Raw genomic sequence first — 16,152 nt, 5'->3', positions numbered from 1 at the left:
TTCAATTATGGGATATAAAATCCTTTGTATTGTTTTGGACGTTTAACCCAATCAAGCTACGTATTCGACACGCTCGCTGAAGCTAATGAGTACATTTTTTTTTGACAAAACTGGATATCGCTTCAAAAATATTCGTTTCGTGTAATTATCAAAGCACATTTATTTCCATTTGACGGGTTACAGAGCTTTATGATTCACACACAACACACACACGGCTGCCGTAATTGAAATCGGGCGAGAAATAAATCGGGATTACACGCGAGGAGAGCATCACGCGTCGACGAACGAAAACTGCGCTCGTCAGCTCCAATTTAACGATCATTATTCGTTTGGTCCGCTATCCGCTATCCGCTATCCGCTATCCGCTGCGAGCGTAGCTTTTAGTTTATTATTGGAGTGCGAAAATATCGCGCATAATTTCCGGCCTAAATATTTTCTTTGGGCGGAGCTTCACACACTTGTGTGCACAGTCACCCCTTCGGCTGTCCTCTTATCAGCATTACGATAATGTTTTAACCGAATAAATTTTCAAAATAATCAATTATGCAATGACAGAGCGCAATTCACATTTCTGTCAACAAACGCATTAACGTTAAACCATCAACCGTTCTACTTAAATTAATCAGATTGTTATTGACAACGGTATACGCTGAATAATAACGCGCGTTAAACCGCGCTTCCAGAACTAGACCGTAAATACGCATTAACATTACAAATCTTGCAAATACCGCAATTATGTAGTGCATAAACGATTTAATTTAGATATTTAATCCGACATTTTCTATCGTGACTTCGCGATAAGTGATCCGTCTATCTTAACCCGTGAGTCACAAGATTTACGAACGAACGGTCTTTGCAATGGTTTCCCATAACTAATCTTGGAAACTTCGCCGATCATTCGTCATCGGGACAACCCTCGTACAGTTCTCGTCTAGAGTACTGCACTCGAATCTGACTTAGCAAAGACCGGCCGTTTGAAAGGAATGAGGATAGGAGGAGGAACGCTTAGGCCAGGCCAGATATATTTAACCTCTTCGCTGCGTACTCGACGAGCAAGGAGCAACACTTGCCTCTCTTCGCGATTTAAATAAATGCACGCTCCGAATACCGGTCATTGTTTCGACGCGGCATTCGCCATGGCTTACGCAGTTACGAGACTTTCTCGTAGCAAGGGACTTTCTCGATGAAGATGAAGATGAGATTGCTATCACGAGAATTCAGCTCAGGTCCAGTCTGGATCCAAACTAGCCTTTGCTATCTCGGCTTTGGTATCTCTTATCGACAAAGAATCTTTTGATCGATCACAGCATTAGCATTAACTCCGATTAAAATGATTCTTTATCTCTTTATGTTATAAATACAATCTAAAAAGGGATAACAATCATATCTTAACATCTCTTCTGTCTACAATCTGGATCTTTTTTGTCCATCTCAAGTTTTTTTGTTATTCTCGGTTTAAAAAAAATTCAAGATAACTTTTCATCAACATCTCTATGACTATTAACACATGTTATTAAATGATGTCAAATTATACACAATTTAAATTATTTTTAATTATTATTTTATGTCGCCACTCCTACTCAATATCTCGTTAATTTAATCAAAACAATGAAGTTAAATAATTTAATTTAATTTAATTTAGTTAAACAGAAATTGTGCATTATTAAATTTGACTCAAATTTACTTTATTTAAGTACATATGTTAATTTGGACATTGTTTACTTTGAAACTAAGTAATTCAATCACAGAAATAAATTGATTTACATTTTAACACATATATGAAAATTAAATATATGTTATTTAATATGTATAAAAATGTTATTTAACTCAACAGACTGGGTTAATGTTGCTTCTTTGATGCTAATAGTTCTTAGATTCAAACTAAAACTTTTATTTAATAAAAATTGAAATTTCGGCAAAAATTAGGATGAAATTTAAGAGTGAAATAATATAATGCGAATTTTGATATCGATAAGAATAAATCTAAGAATTCCTAAATTCAAACAAAGTGAATTTTAATATTTACATATTTCTGTGTGAATTTACATATATATCTGATTCTGCAATTTAAGAGTAAAATTTCGCTTGTGTCAACAAAGACCTAGATTGCAGACAATGCAGACAGTTAAAGAATTCATTAATATTGATAATTTCGATATTTAACCAAATGTTATCGATATTGTATAAATAATTGTATATATGATAAATGTCTTATATATGGTACAAGCTGAATCAATACCAAGAAAATATTTTCGATACATATGCCCACGTTTGTATTTCTAAATAGTTCTTTCGGTATTTTTGTAAGAGCTTTGTAACCGGGCTAAATATCGACTAGTGGTACCAATATTTCGAACAAAGTCCCTCTCTTTGTCAGAGCTCTCTCAACCTACACAAATTAATCCAATTTGGCACAGAGGAGTTTATCCCGTCATTGACATAGAAATCGAAACGTAGGCATTATGAATCACGAATCGCCACGGCTGTCTCCCATATTTCAGCAATTAACTGCCTGTCGCAATTCCACGAACGTAGAGTAGGATGCACTTCCGTCACTTAAGACTTTCGAAATGAATAATACGCAGGCACTTATTGCGCAGTCATCTCTTATAGGTTCTTTATGCAATTCGATAAATAAAGAATCACAAAAGATCGCAAGATACAACGATTGAGAGCAATACTATTTGCGAAAACGTAGCTCTGAATAAATTCCTGATATTCCAATTCGCAACAACTTTAATATTTGCAAACGTCGAATGTCAAAGGTTTTCTTTAAATTCTTTGGAGTGGAATCTCTAAGAATTGCCACAAATTTGTTATCTTAAAGTATCATAATTTTTCCATCATTTCCAGATAAAATCTCATGATTTTCCCTGATGTTTTTAATATTAAAAATTTTTAGTATTTTGATATTATATTTAATTGTATACTTATTTTCCTCAATGTTTTATTGAGAAATTTAACATAACAATGTAAATCACTGTTAATATTACTGATATCGTTTTCATTTAATTGTTAAGTTAATAGTGTTCCAAAACTGCTTAAGTGTGATGTATATATATGTATTAAATTTCTTTAAGGGATCTTTTTCATTGGCAGGGTAAAAAAATGAATTTTTGAATTCTACATGTGTATAGAATTAATTTCTAAAACGATTATGAAAAAAAAATGATCTTGAAATATTGGTTTTTCTGAAACGTTACACACGATGAAAATAGAGCAGATAACGGAGGATTGACTGTCGAGTGTATTATGCTCATTTTAAAAGACCGGTTTCTATTCTATTGTGTTGATCGAGACTCTTAGAATAAGTTGGAGCAACCAAAAAGAAGTAAATAATCCTGGAATAGCGGATTAACGATCAGTAAGAATACATTTAGATTATAGTATGCGCAGAAAATCAATTCAAAACGAATGTTTTCAAAACCGCGGGAAACTCTTCTGAAAAAACGGCTTGACTAATTGACTTAAATTTTTGCGCCATTATTACATTTTTTTGCAGTTTATAAACCATAATTTATTTACATTTATCAATAATCTTGAACTCTTTTTTTTAAAGATAGAGCGCGCAAAAAATGCTGAAAATCAAAAATTTCCGTTTTGCTGCCATTTTTTGTTAAATTTTTAAATTTTAACTTAAATGTTGATTTAGTAATAACATATAACAATGTAGAATACTAGTAAAAAAAATTTATTAAAATATTTTTTAATTACAGGGCTGCCTGAAACTTCCCGTGATTTTTTTTTTACACGTCAATTCAATGAACTACGAGAGAGGAGAGGGAGAATATTATTTTAATTTATAAGATAGAACTTCCTTTAAAACAAAGTATTATCTAAATAGTTTGTTTACAATCCACTTAAAAAAAAGGCCAGTTTTTAGGCTTCTGAACAAGAAAGACCCCCTTCTCTTATTATTTTATTTTCCAGAAAATTTTATAAAATTCTCCGGATTTCCTCACATTCCTATTTTCAACTTCCATGATATTCCTCCGATTTTCCAGATTTGCAATTTTATGGAGCAACCCTCTTCTAAAGAATGAAAATTGAGCTAGGTTTAAAAGAGAATGGCTCAATTTTCAATCTTTAAAAATGACATTTTATTCTTTCTAGAGTGAGGATTCACTCTAGAAATTTTATAGAGAGATACAAAAATGGGGAGCGTGTGTTCTCTACATAGATCTGGAATCGTCGAAAGCGAAAGGGTATCGCATCTCGGCGATAAAAATAATCCACTGAAACATCGTGAGGGCCCTTTCGCCACAACTAAAACCTAAGTGGCGCGAAGTGGTTGGGTCGGAAACGCACTCGCACGCGCCTCTCATCGAAGCGAAACAGAAGCGAAAACGAATGCGTGCCCGAGCGAGACGAGGGAAGAAGGTGAGCTTCCTGGAGAGGAAAGGAAGAAAGAAGGTATCGCTCTCGTAACGTAATTGCGTAAGTATCGCCGACTGGCCGGGAGGTGCGAACGCGCTCACGACTATTTCGGATCCGTTCGAGTTGTGCCCGATATCGCGCCTTCGAAGGCTCCTCTTCGAAGAGAGACGGACTCGCGAGCGAGCGAGCGATCGGCGCGAGTCGTGTCTCGGACTTTCACTCTGATCCGTTACGCTTCGACAATATGCGGCCTCCTCCTCCTCCTCCTCCTCCTGTTGTGCTGTACCGTGCTGTTCCGCAATGATCCTGATCCGATTCCTGCGTCCCGCGAGGGTTACGAGGTAACGAGACGTGGAAACGCGTCGCGGCGAAAAAAATTCTGCGGCTTCGTTGTAATGTTCGTGCAATCATGCGGAAAGTATGGCGAATAAGTATACTGTACCGTTTCATTCTCGTTCGAAATTCGCCATCGGCCAATATCGTGTAAAATGATACATATTAACCTTTCAGATACGGCTTGTGCGAAGGAACTGCTCCAAAATGATCAGCTAACAAAGCAAGAATACACAATTGCCTGGTATATAATCTCGAGTGATTATTTTCATGTTAATCAGTATAAAATAACAATCTTGTAAAGTAATGAAGAGAAACTTTAGCTCGATTATTCGCTTAAAATTTTATTCCTTTTTATTGCTAACGTCTTCATTCCTGATCGTACGTTCCTGTATGACGTTTGAAACTAGTTTAATATTATATGCGGTTAGAGCTCGGCACCGCACGCGAACAGTAGACTGTACGATGTATCTCATTTGCTATTTCCCCGTGGCGTATCATCGACCCATTAAGTATATTAATTATCTAGCAGGCAGGGCCAGTATTTTATTGCAAATACGCTCCTTCGTATTCGAGTCGTAATTGTTTTTTTTCCTCTTGGTTCTTGCATCTTCCCTTCGAACTTCTCCCCTTCCACTTTCGGATTATAAGCAACCTGAACCCTTCGCATCGGATCCGGTAGGAAAAGGAAGGAGGAATACGCCACTGCACTCTCTCAGGTGCAAGGCCCAGGTACAAGATTCACGACGATGACGGCGACGGCGACGGCGACGGCGACGGCGGCAGGAGGGTAGAGAAAGGAAAGGAACATCGGCGATCACGCCGAAGCGGGAGCGGAGAAATTTATCGTCGCGGGCAAACCGGACACTCGAGCTAAAAATATGGGCAATTAAAAGCCCGCGCACGTGTTCACGTGCCCGCTCGTCCGAGTAGCAACTTTTAAGAGCCGGCGTATCGAAATGGCCGTGACAAATCCGGAAAAAGATGCGTCCACCTCTGGGAGGAGGGGGCTTACCTCGTCTCCTCTCCTTGTCCCTCCTGAATATGAAATATCCCGACGTGTCCAGCTGACGTTTTAAAAGGTTTATCCGACTATCCAGTGGCCAAAGTGCTTTCGAGGGGAATGAGAGAATGAGAGCCCTTAAACGTCCGGAAAACGATCGTGTCGATGATGTAAGCTGATGTTACAAACAGCTCTACTGTGTGAGAGATAACGGAAACACGGAATAAACATACTACTAGTGTCCCATGTAAACCTAGTAAACTATGATGTCTAAAGTTAATGACTGTCACGTTGAATGCCTTTAAGTGATAAATATGATCTTCGTCGACAGAAAGTATCCTTAAAAATACTTGTGCCTTGTCTCTTGTGTAATAATTGACTTTCTTTGGATGAAAAGATTATTTAACAAAAAGTTTCAATAAAAAATTAATAGAGAAATATTGTAATTATCACTGAGGAAAATAATAGATAGATAGTAATTCCGGTGGAAAATCAGAGTTGCCACAGAAAATAAATTTAAAAATTCCCTGACTTTGCCAGGTTTTCCAGATAAAAATGGAAAATTTTTCAATATAAATTATGTAAATTTTAACACATTTAAAGTCAAGAATTGTAGGAAAGCTAGCCTATATTAAAAACAACTCAGAAAGAGTAGCATACTAAAATTTTGGATGCAAATTCAAGTCAACAAAAAATAAATTAGTATTGAAAAAAAGAATGCAGAAAAAAATGGGCGATCAAATAAAAATAATAAATAAAATATAAATTTTAATCGTTTTATTAAAAATGTTTAAAGTGTGCGAGTTATGAACGTATTTCACTATAAACGTCAGATATAATATTAAAAAAAGTATAACAATTATCTGGAATAGGAGCAGTTTAAGAAATTGTGAGAAAATTTCAAAATTTCAGACTTTTTACATTTTCCCCTGACTTTTCCCGAATTTCCAGATCTGTGACAATCCTGGACGAATCAGAATTTTCTGATTAAATCTAAAATTCTAATTGAAATAACTAGAATTCTGATTGATATAATTATTTTGATAAAAATATAAATTCTAATAGATATTTTACCAGAAATATATATCAACTAAAATTCTGGTTATCTCAATTAGAATTCAGCAAATTGAAGTAGAAAATTCTGCTTCGTCCGTTTTCAACCAGAAATTTTTTTCAGTGTACAAAATAAAAAAACAGAGCTAATAAGAGTCTATAGCGCGATCAACAGTGCGCAGTTATATTGTATAAAATAATAAATCAATACATAAAAAACAACTTATTTTTACGTATTTTATTATTTTATACAATATAATTGCGTACCATCTGCTACTCTTATCAGCCCGATTTGCATTTTAATTTTGCAATTCCGTTTTCAAGAGTCTTTGTTTAGATATTTCAATAAAAAAAAAACATGCTACGTGTAAACAACAATCTCTGTAATATGAAAGCTACTCGACAAGTTGAAGGCAAATAAATTGCGAATCCCTGGCTATCGGTATGAAACGTATGAGCGCAGCGTGATGCTTTTGCGAGGCACAGTTAATGCGATCGTGGCACCGGGATGTTTTCAGAAGCAATAGCGGCGACTTTGTCGTGGCGATGATTTACGAGAAAAGAGACTGAAGTCAGAGCCCGAATTTGTGCGCGCGGCAACAAAAGGAGAGAAAAAAGGGAAACGCTGGAAACGAGAATTACTTCCTTGCTGTACAATCGTGGCGACGCCTCGCCTGGTAACACACACTACACGTGGTTTCAAGGGTCAATCAATAAAGTCGCGCAAACATCAATACCTCTCATTGGCGTGCGCAAAATCTTAAATCAACGTGTCCGTGATTTTTTGTTTTTTAATCTCGTTTATTAGCCAGTGGGATACGAGAAAAACCCGTTTTTCTTACCGGTTTCTCCATTGAAATATATAACATTCATATCACAAAGTATAAAAATAGGATCATTAAATGTACCGTTAAATGGATTTAAGTGTGAATGGAAAATACGGACTGAAGGGTAGCAAGAACGTATAGTGAAGTTCCGTGTCGAATTGCCGGGCGAACAATTACCCTTTACTGTGAACAATGTGCTCAATGTGTAAACGCGAACGTATACGTAAATGAAAGTTGCTAGGATAAAGCAAAGGATACTATTAAGTATCATTAGATAGAGCTCGTTTGGATATAATTGCGCTTGGCGACCTTAAAGGACACCGTTTTTTATCGCTCCGGATATCTGTACATGTATGTCGCACTTTTATTTTTTTAAGTCAAGTCTACTATTATGACGTGGCGATGCCGCGAATATTAGAATATAAGTTTTTTTTTCTCGAATAAACCCGCCATTCCCGTTTATTAAATGATCCGTAATAACAATTGATATCAATGAATATAAAATAATATTAATAAATATATATTTCATATACATATAAAATAAAATATAATATTTATGTAATATATATTCCATTGTTAATACAAATATTTACACAGAATATATAAAAAATATATACGTTTTAAAAACTAACTTTTAAAATCGTCATATCTTTTATTATTATATATTGTTTCCTAAATTTATCTTTCGTACGTTTTACGTGACAGTGGTTTATTCAAGATTTCGAGGGTTAATAGACGCGAAGTGGGATTTTCCACAACGGAAGCTTTGCGGTAGTCGGGTTAGCCGGAAAGATCGATTGTCGTACTGCGACACTAATGTCGGGAGTTGGCATAACTTGGCGGTTTGCGCTCCTCTCGAGCAGTTCTGAAATCGAACTACGATGTCGCGAAAATCCTTCCCCAGATATTCCGCGATGACAGCGTCGTTATACAATTAAACGTAATTTTCATCATACACGTCGCTTTCAATTAAGGGCCGTGTGAGGTATCAATCTGAATATATGGGAATGTTGTGATCAGAATTATAGGTATAAACCGCGATTATGGATAATTGCTGTTGTTAACACTTAAGAGCGTGGAAACGCAACTTCGCCTTTAATTACAGACTAAAGTGTGCGGACAGTAGCTTTCCTCGCGATGGGAATGTTATAGCAATTACGGCAATTACGCCAGATTGCGGTTATTGATGACTTATGTTATCAAGATTTAAACGGAAGGAAGCACGATTGCTTTGCGACGTCGAGTCTTCCGTTGCAACAATATTGATTATAAATATGCTTTAATTACTTAAAATTCTAAGAATATAAAAAAATTCTTATTGACTGAACATGGCACACAGTATTGTGAATATATAAAAATATCGTTCCCTGTGAGAAATAATACATGCGAGAGGAAAAAGTTGAAAAAGTCAGTGTCAACGTACGCTAGTTGAGCTCTACTTCCTGAAGATACGTTCCGATGAAGACTCTATACGTATATAAAGACGTACTTCATGCAGCCTATAATTTGCCCTTTTTTTCATTGTATCTCATCCGGAGGAAGTAACGACATACATGAGGGGAAGGAAAGTCACATGATAAAACGACGTGCACTCATCGCGCGTGACATACGACTCCAGTATTACGGCTCCAGTTCGTATTATGTTAATCCCTTCATTCTTAGTATCACTTATGATTATATCATGTGAGACACGCACAATTTTGTGCACTCGAGAACGACCCTCTTGCTTCTCCATTTACATGATACACTTGATATTCACGCATCTGGCCGTCGAAAAATCTCAACTAAACCGCGCGCGATCGTAGGAAAACCGGTCGTTCATGGAGGAAGAGAATTCATGGAGAAAAACTCGAAAATGTCGCGTTACGTCACGCACGATCGTCTATCATCGATACAGGATGACTTTCTCGGTGAAATCAATACAAGGAAACGCTTATTCGAGCGCATCGATCGGCGCTTAATAATAATTACATAATAATTATGCGTCACTGCGATGGTTATCGCGTTTATTAGCGTACGACTATTTATAGATGGAGATACGATTTTTGTCTGACGGATAATGTATTTCTTTTATTATTAAAAGTGTTTCAACAGAGACTTCAACGTTAAACTGCTAACTAATGGCTTTTAGACGAGCGAAGAATAATCGGCCGTAAAAATAAGTTCTTGCGAATATTACGACAGATACTTACTAACGGAGCCACCACAACACGGAGATTGCATGCAAAGCGCGCGACTCGCGCGGGAATCAAAAACTCGCGACTTTATTCGCGATAGCGAGCACTTTTCTCTCGATTGCGTCACTTTTGCTCGCGTTGGCGTGTACGTGTGAAAACCCGGCGAGCGCAACCGTTCCCTTTCTTCACAGCGTACTCATTAGCGAGTTACTCTGAGAGCTTTTATTATTAGAAGTATACGCGATGTCCCAAAACGTCATCCTGAATCTCTTTCTCCTCACAGATTTTTTTGTCTCATCTAGAACGGCTATTTACCAAACAAATATATTATCACTGATTATTCTAGTCAAAAGAGATTTTGAATTATCAAAAGAACATACAGGATTTTTCGATAACTGTAGGCTTTAAAGAAAATAAATAACGAAGATATATCTTTTTTTCAGATTATACTGCATTAATTTCTTAATAGAGTTGAAAAATAAACATTTTTTTAAATGTAGTTTATTAAAAATTTACAGTAAATTATTTTTCAGAAACTGAGAAAAAAATTATTTATAAGTGGGCTAAAAATTTTATTTTAAATTTAAATAAAAAAAAAATTCAGTGTCTAAATAATAATAACATCATATTTTTCAATCAGTTCTGAATTTGTTAACCTTTACACAGGTAGGTGGCTACAGCATCCTACGCACAATTATCTAAAAATCTCGTTCTGACCTTTGTGAAAAGTAATAAACTTTAAGACTTCTAGATTTTTTTATTTTTCTTTTCCGAGACGAGACCTTTGTGAATTTGATATCCGACTTTTTATAAATTATACATGGAACTACAAACGAAATTATTATTACTACAAACAACTGCAAATAAAAGAATATCATTTTTTAATAAAAAAATGGAATTTGTAAAAAATCAAATTCACAAAGGTCTCGTAGTTTATTACTTTTATATTCTTCTATCACATGAAGATACAAATAAAATAAATTTAATTCTACATATATAATTAAAAAATATAACTATAAAAATAAAAATTGTTTGGTTCTGACGACCTAACTATTAAAGATTAATAGAATCATAAATTAAAAATTAATTACAAAATGTAGCATGTTAGAAAAAGGTGTGATAAATCACGATTTTTATTTTAAGCAAAGAAAAATTGCCTCGAGGCTAAAGAATCCGTAATGAGAAAAGACATCTATGAGGTATATAACGTTAGGTATATAACGTGCCTTTACGGCGACAAGAATGGATTTCTGCAAAAGGAAAAAAACTAATCACGTTTCGAGATCAAGTGCGGTCGGCGTTCAATTCGGAGTTCATCGCACTAAAATGCAGAATTTAAATCTGAAAATGACGTTCCCTACGACAGACGAAAGTCAAGAAAAATTATTCCAAAAAGAAGGTACAGATTTCACGCGCGACATGATTTTATTTATAGCTCCTAATTCAATATCACAAAATTTATACAAAATTTTTTTGAGAAAATTGTATGGCATACATCTTCATTCTTGTACCTTTATGTGCTTTCTCGATGCATAATAAAACCTAACCTAACCTATATGTTTCTATTATGCCCATTTGTGCCAAGGTAGATTAACTTTAATCTCAATTCAACTTACTCTTCATCTTTTCCTAATTCTCAGAAAAAGATGAAGAGTTAGTTGAACCGAGATTATAAAATTAAATTACATTGGTAGAAACAGGCGTTAAACTAGATTTCGTTAGATCCAATTCGTTGGATAATTTGATCGAAAAATCAATGGCTACGTATATTTCTTTTTACATACAAATACGTATATGCAAATTCTTTTATTTATATATACAATAGGCAATATATCTTCCTGGTGTAATAAAATTACCACAGTGATTTTCCAAATGGGCATTACGGAGAAGAAAGCATAACCTGTCTGCTTTGCTTAAACACATGTTCGAATTATAATGGTCGCACCTGCATAGAAAATCGTATCCATAACCTGATAATATCGACATAAACGCCAATTCATTCGATGCAGCTCGAAATTTGAGCGTGCCTCGATCTTTCGCAAGGACAAAACATCTATTAGGAGCCATATTGGAAATCTCCTTCATATCGATCGTCACTTTTTGACGATCAAAGATATCACCATTCCAAAAAATTCAAATTGAAGAAACAAGTGAATGAAAACTTCCAAATCGAAAACATTCCATTCGCTCTTACATGCATTTTTATCAATCTAGATTGACTTTAATTACAGTTTATCTTTTTCTAATTCTTAAAACTAAAGGAAAATATGGAAAATTAAATTTATCGAGATTAAAATCGGTCAATCCATGTTGATAAAAAAACGGACATTAGAGACAACTTCATTCCTCTTCCCTTTCGACTAGAATATCGATGTATTTGCTATTCAATTTTAGCGAAGAAATAACGGTACTCTCTCGCGGGAATAATAAGCCCTGCATCCACTCATCCCTTTCAACCCACCCCCCCGTGAGTCACCAGCCGGGCGAGGGTGGCCGTTTCGCGAGGCAACTGCCGGTCAATGTGGCATTCAGTACTATGTTCATAGCGTACTCACCATGTGCAGGAAGGATTGACCGCGTACGAGGACGATCCACCAGCCTGAGAAACGATCCCGAAAAATCCAAAAGGGTAGATCTCACCGAGAGGGAGTCTCACCGAGTCAAGTAGCACCCGTCGTTGACTCCGCCGCTTTCCTCTCGGATGGAACACCGCCGTTGGACGACGATAATCGAGGGTAGGCACTGCAAGCAGTTCCGGAGGAAGAAACAGAGGAAAACCGTGCGAATATCACTTGCACGCGTCGGACTCGCTCGCAACGGCAGTCGGAAGAAGGCGATATGAGGCAATACAGCGAAAGACAGCGAACAGTACGCGGAACGAACGAACGAACGAACGTTTGAACGGATGGACGGACGGACGGTCGAGCGCGATGAACGCACGCCTACCAACCGTACGGCGCGCGGGTTCAGCGGCCGACTGAGAGGATGCAGTTTGCCACTGCTCCGCCATGGTCCGCTCGCGGACCCTTGGTGGCCCCCTCGTGGTTCCGAGCGCTCCCCACCGCACCGCCGAGCCACTACTCGACGGAAGAGACAAAGCGGCTGCGCGCGCAGCCTCGCATTTTTTGACCCTCCGTCTCGCGGGTTCCCCCTTCTTCTTCTTCTCTCGCTCGCTTTTAGCGCGCGCGCGCCCGCGACCATCCGCACCTCACTTCACGACGCCCTTAAGTTCGATTCACCGCGAGAGTACCGCTTGCTTACTCGCGAACGGCGATATATGTGCATGTATGTGCACAACGACGCGAGGCGGGCGGATTCACTGCGTACACGAATGCGTCTTTGCCACGATCGCGTCTCCACTTCGATCGAGGGGGTCGTTGTAAGCCTCGTTCACATCGCAGAAAAAACTTTTGCGAAATTTAGTATGACGCGCACGATCACCAAAAACGATCACGACCGGCGAAATGATTGCGCGAAGTGATTGCGAAGGAGGTGGGGGGGGAAGCGAAATTTCTACTCGAAATTTGAGTCACGTGATATTAACGGGCTGCGCCGATTGACTCGCGCGGCTAGACTAGTGAACGAAAAAAATTTAAAAATTTAATTGCCGCGCAAATATTGAGAAAAATAATCTGATTGTACCAACAAGAGGTACAAAATAAGAGGTTGCTGTGTAATTGAATTTCTGATTATATTAACTAGAATATTCGATAAATTCATATTGAGCTTTATTTGTCCTCGTTTAATTTTAATAAACAATAATAATAAAATGATCCTAAGAAAGTGTATGAATTATCTATAAATTACCTATAACTATTTGATTTTTATTTTTATTTTTATTAGTTGAATCTTCTGCAATCAGACTTTTTTCAGTGAAGAAACGAACAATGTCTTTTAACTGAATAAAAGTCTAATTGTATTAATTTAAAGATTCTGATAGTTTAGTGATAAAAATATAAATCAAGATACTTTTATATTTTTATCACTAAACTACCAGAATCTTTAAATTAATACAATTAAACTTTTATCCAGTTAAAAGACATTGTTCGTTTCTTCACTGAAAAAAATCTGATTGCAGAATATATAATACTATATATATAGTTAGATCTAACAAAACATTCTAATCGAAATATTCGAAATTCAATTACGATAACCAGTTGAGTTTTGATTGATATAATCACAGAATGCAATTTGTTTGTACCTCTTGTCGGTATAATCTAGGACAGGATTACCATATCTGAATCACGAAAATAGAGTACACAATAAATAAATATATAGAAGTACTTTTTAAAAGAGATGATTCTGAGGTAGAAGAAAAGAGAATATAATTATTCTGTGCATTAAATGTGAGAATTTAATAAAATAAAATTTCTACAATATAATACAATATTTGTTAACAATTCTTATTAATATAAGTTTATAAATATAAAATTTTAATTAATGACCAAAAATTGTACGATCTCAAAAAGATTTATATACCCTTAAAAAGAGTACAACTGGGGTAACCATATAGAATATACAATCAGAATACTTTTCTCATATATCTTATTTCGTCAGAGCTACGGAAAGAATCCGATATATATGCGATTCTATCGAATATCTATTAAACTGCAGAGAGAGAGCATGCGATTTATAAATCTATTGAAAGAGTGGCATAAATGAAGATTATAAGCACTCATCTTAATTCTTTCGATAAATTGAATACACAAGAAAGACATGAAACATGTATATCTATAAATTCAACACGTTTTATCTATTTTACGTGTTGAGCTAAATCTATAACGGTCCTTGAATGAAACACGTCTCAGATTTGCAATAAGACTTGCCTTTATTTGTTCCTCTCATTTCCGAACTTCCTTTTATGTTCAATAACAGCTAGCTCACGAACGTAGACACATAGGTTTTCGCGGTCTTCGAAACTCTATTCGCACATCTCTCTATTAACAAGAGAAAGTCTTCCGTTTAAATGAAGGAATGTATCGTTGGCTATCGTTTTTTCACGCGATATTGTTTCGCTATTATAGACATCGTGCTTTTCTCCCAGAATTAAACATATGGCTCACAAAAAAACTTAAACAGTAGGCCAATATTTAGCGAATATGCATAAAGTTGACATATATTGACTACATTGTCCGCAACCGTCTTTAGAATTTGTAATACTCAAACAAATTTGCAGCTGCGTTAATAACGAAACGTAAAGAAAATTATCCAAAATTATCGCATTTTATGTATGTCTTTATCAAGGAATAGAAATAACTAGTTTCTTACTTGTAACGTCGTTATCGTTACAACTTACTTTCTGATGTTTTTTTTTTTGGTAGCTGTAACTATAACATAGTTATATTTTTTCGGTAAAGATAACGATTTAAAGATAAGAATTTTATGATTACTTTCGTCGTTACTTTTTATATTTCAAATCTATGTATTTTATGATATAATTATTAGGTGTTGGAATTAATTCGTAGTGTTTTACAAGTGATGGGAAGTACTTTCATTAATGTATTTTTTAATGCTCATGTGAAATAAATAACATTCTTTCATTAAAAAACGCTACGAATTAATTCCAACACCTAATAGTATTTATTGTTATTTGAGTGTTAAATATAATTTTCAGAGTGCGTCCTAATGGAGAAAGAAACAGCGGAAAAGAACAATAACAGAAAGGAAAAACTAAGTAGGGGTTAACCAATCGGAATAATTTCATTTCGCTCTTTCATACCCGGGCTTCTCATGGATATTTTTTCTTTTATTCTTTCGTAATCGCAGCAAAGGATATATGAAAATATATTTAAATGATAAAATACAATTTGTATAATAGTCCGAAGTCAAGAAATAATCGTCACAATCGAGGAAAACAATATCGCTAATTCTATATTGTTGCCTTCAAGAGTACTTAAGCGATACATGTATAATATTAGGTGTTGGAATTAATTCGTAGCGTTTTTTAATGAAAGAATGTTATTTATTTCACATGAGCATTAAAAAATACATTAATGAAAGTACTTCCCATCACTTGTAAAACGCTACGAATTAATTCCAACACCTAATATAATAGAATGTCAACTTTTACTTAATGTAAATAAAAAATATATAATTTGAAAGGTTTATATTTTAATGTAATCTTGTTTAATCTTCGCAATTTTATATATTACTCAGATGATTCTATATATTCAAATAATTCAAATAATTCTATGGTTTAATTCCTATCCTATTAGAATATCCGATATCCTAATTCCTATATCCTAAATCTAGATAATTCTCGTAATTTTATATTTTAAGAACAATTTAGGTCGAAATATATTTAAATATAAAAACATTCCATAAAAAATTTTAAATATAAAGTTACAGTTAGGTACAAAAAAATAAAAATATAAGTCTATGG

At 35.4% G+C, this 16,152-nt stretch overlaps 1 protein-coding gene across 2 annotated transcripts in view; it reads right to left on the bottom strand.

Annotated features, from left to right (window-relative positions):
* LOC105147845 (Dual-specificity tyrosine phosphorylation-regulated kinase 2) overlaps positions 1 to 12,772 on the bottom strand; it is a 176,901-nt gene extending 164,129 nt beyond the window's left edge. The window contains exon 1 of one of the 2 annotated variants that reach the window (XM_087415914.1): positions 12,326 to 12,772. The gene's annotated coding sequence lies outside the window, so the exon portion shown is untranslated. The remainder of the gene's footprint in view (positions 1 to 12,325) is intronic. The other variant, XM_011059150.2, reaches the window with a different exon arrangement.
* Positions 12,773 to 16,152: the final 3,380 nt, after the last annotated feature.

This window comes from Acromyrmex echinatior, chromosome 19 (genome assembly GCF_024713525.1).
Source record: "Acromyrmex echinatior isolate Ae372 chromosome 19, ASM2471352v2, whole genome shotgun sequence".
Taxonomy (NCBI): Eukaryota; Metazoa; Arthropoda; class Insecta; order Hymenoptera; family Formicidae; genus Acromyrmex; species Acromyrmex echinatior.
This window is presented reverse-complemented; position numbering and strand designations above follow the sequence as displayed.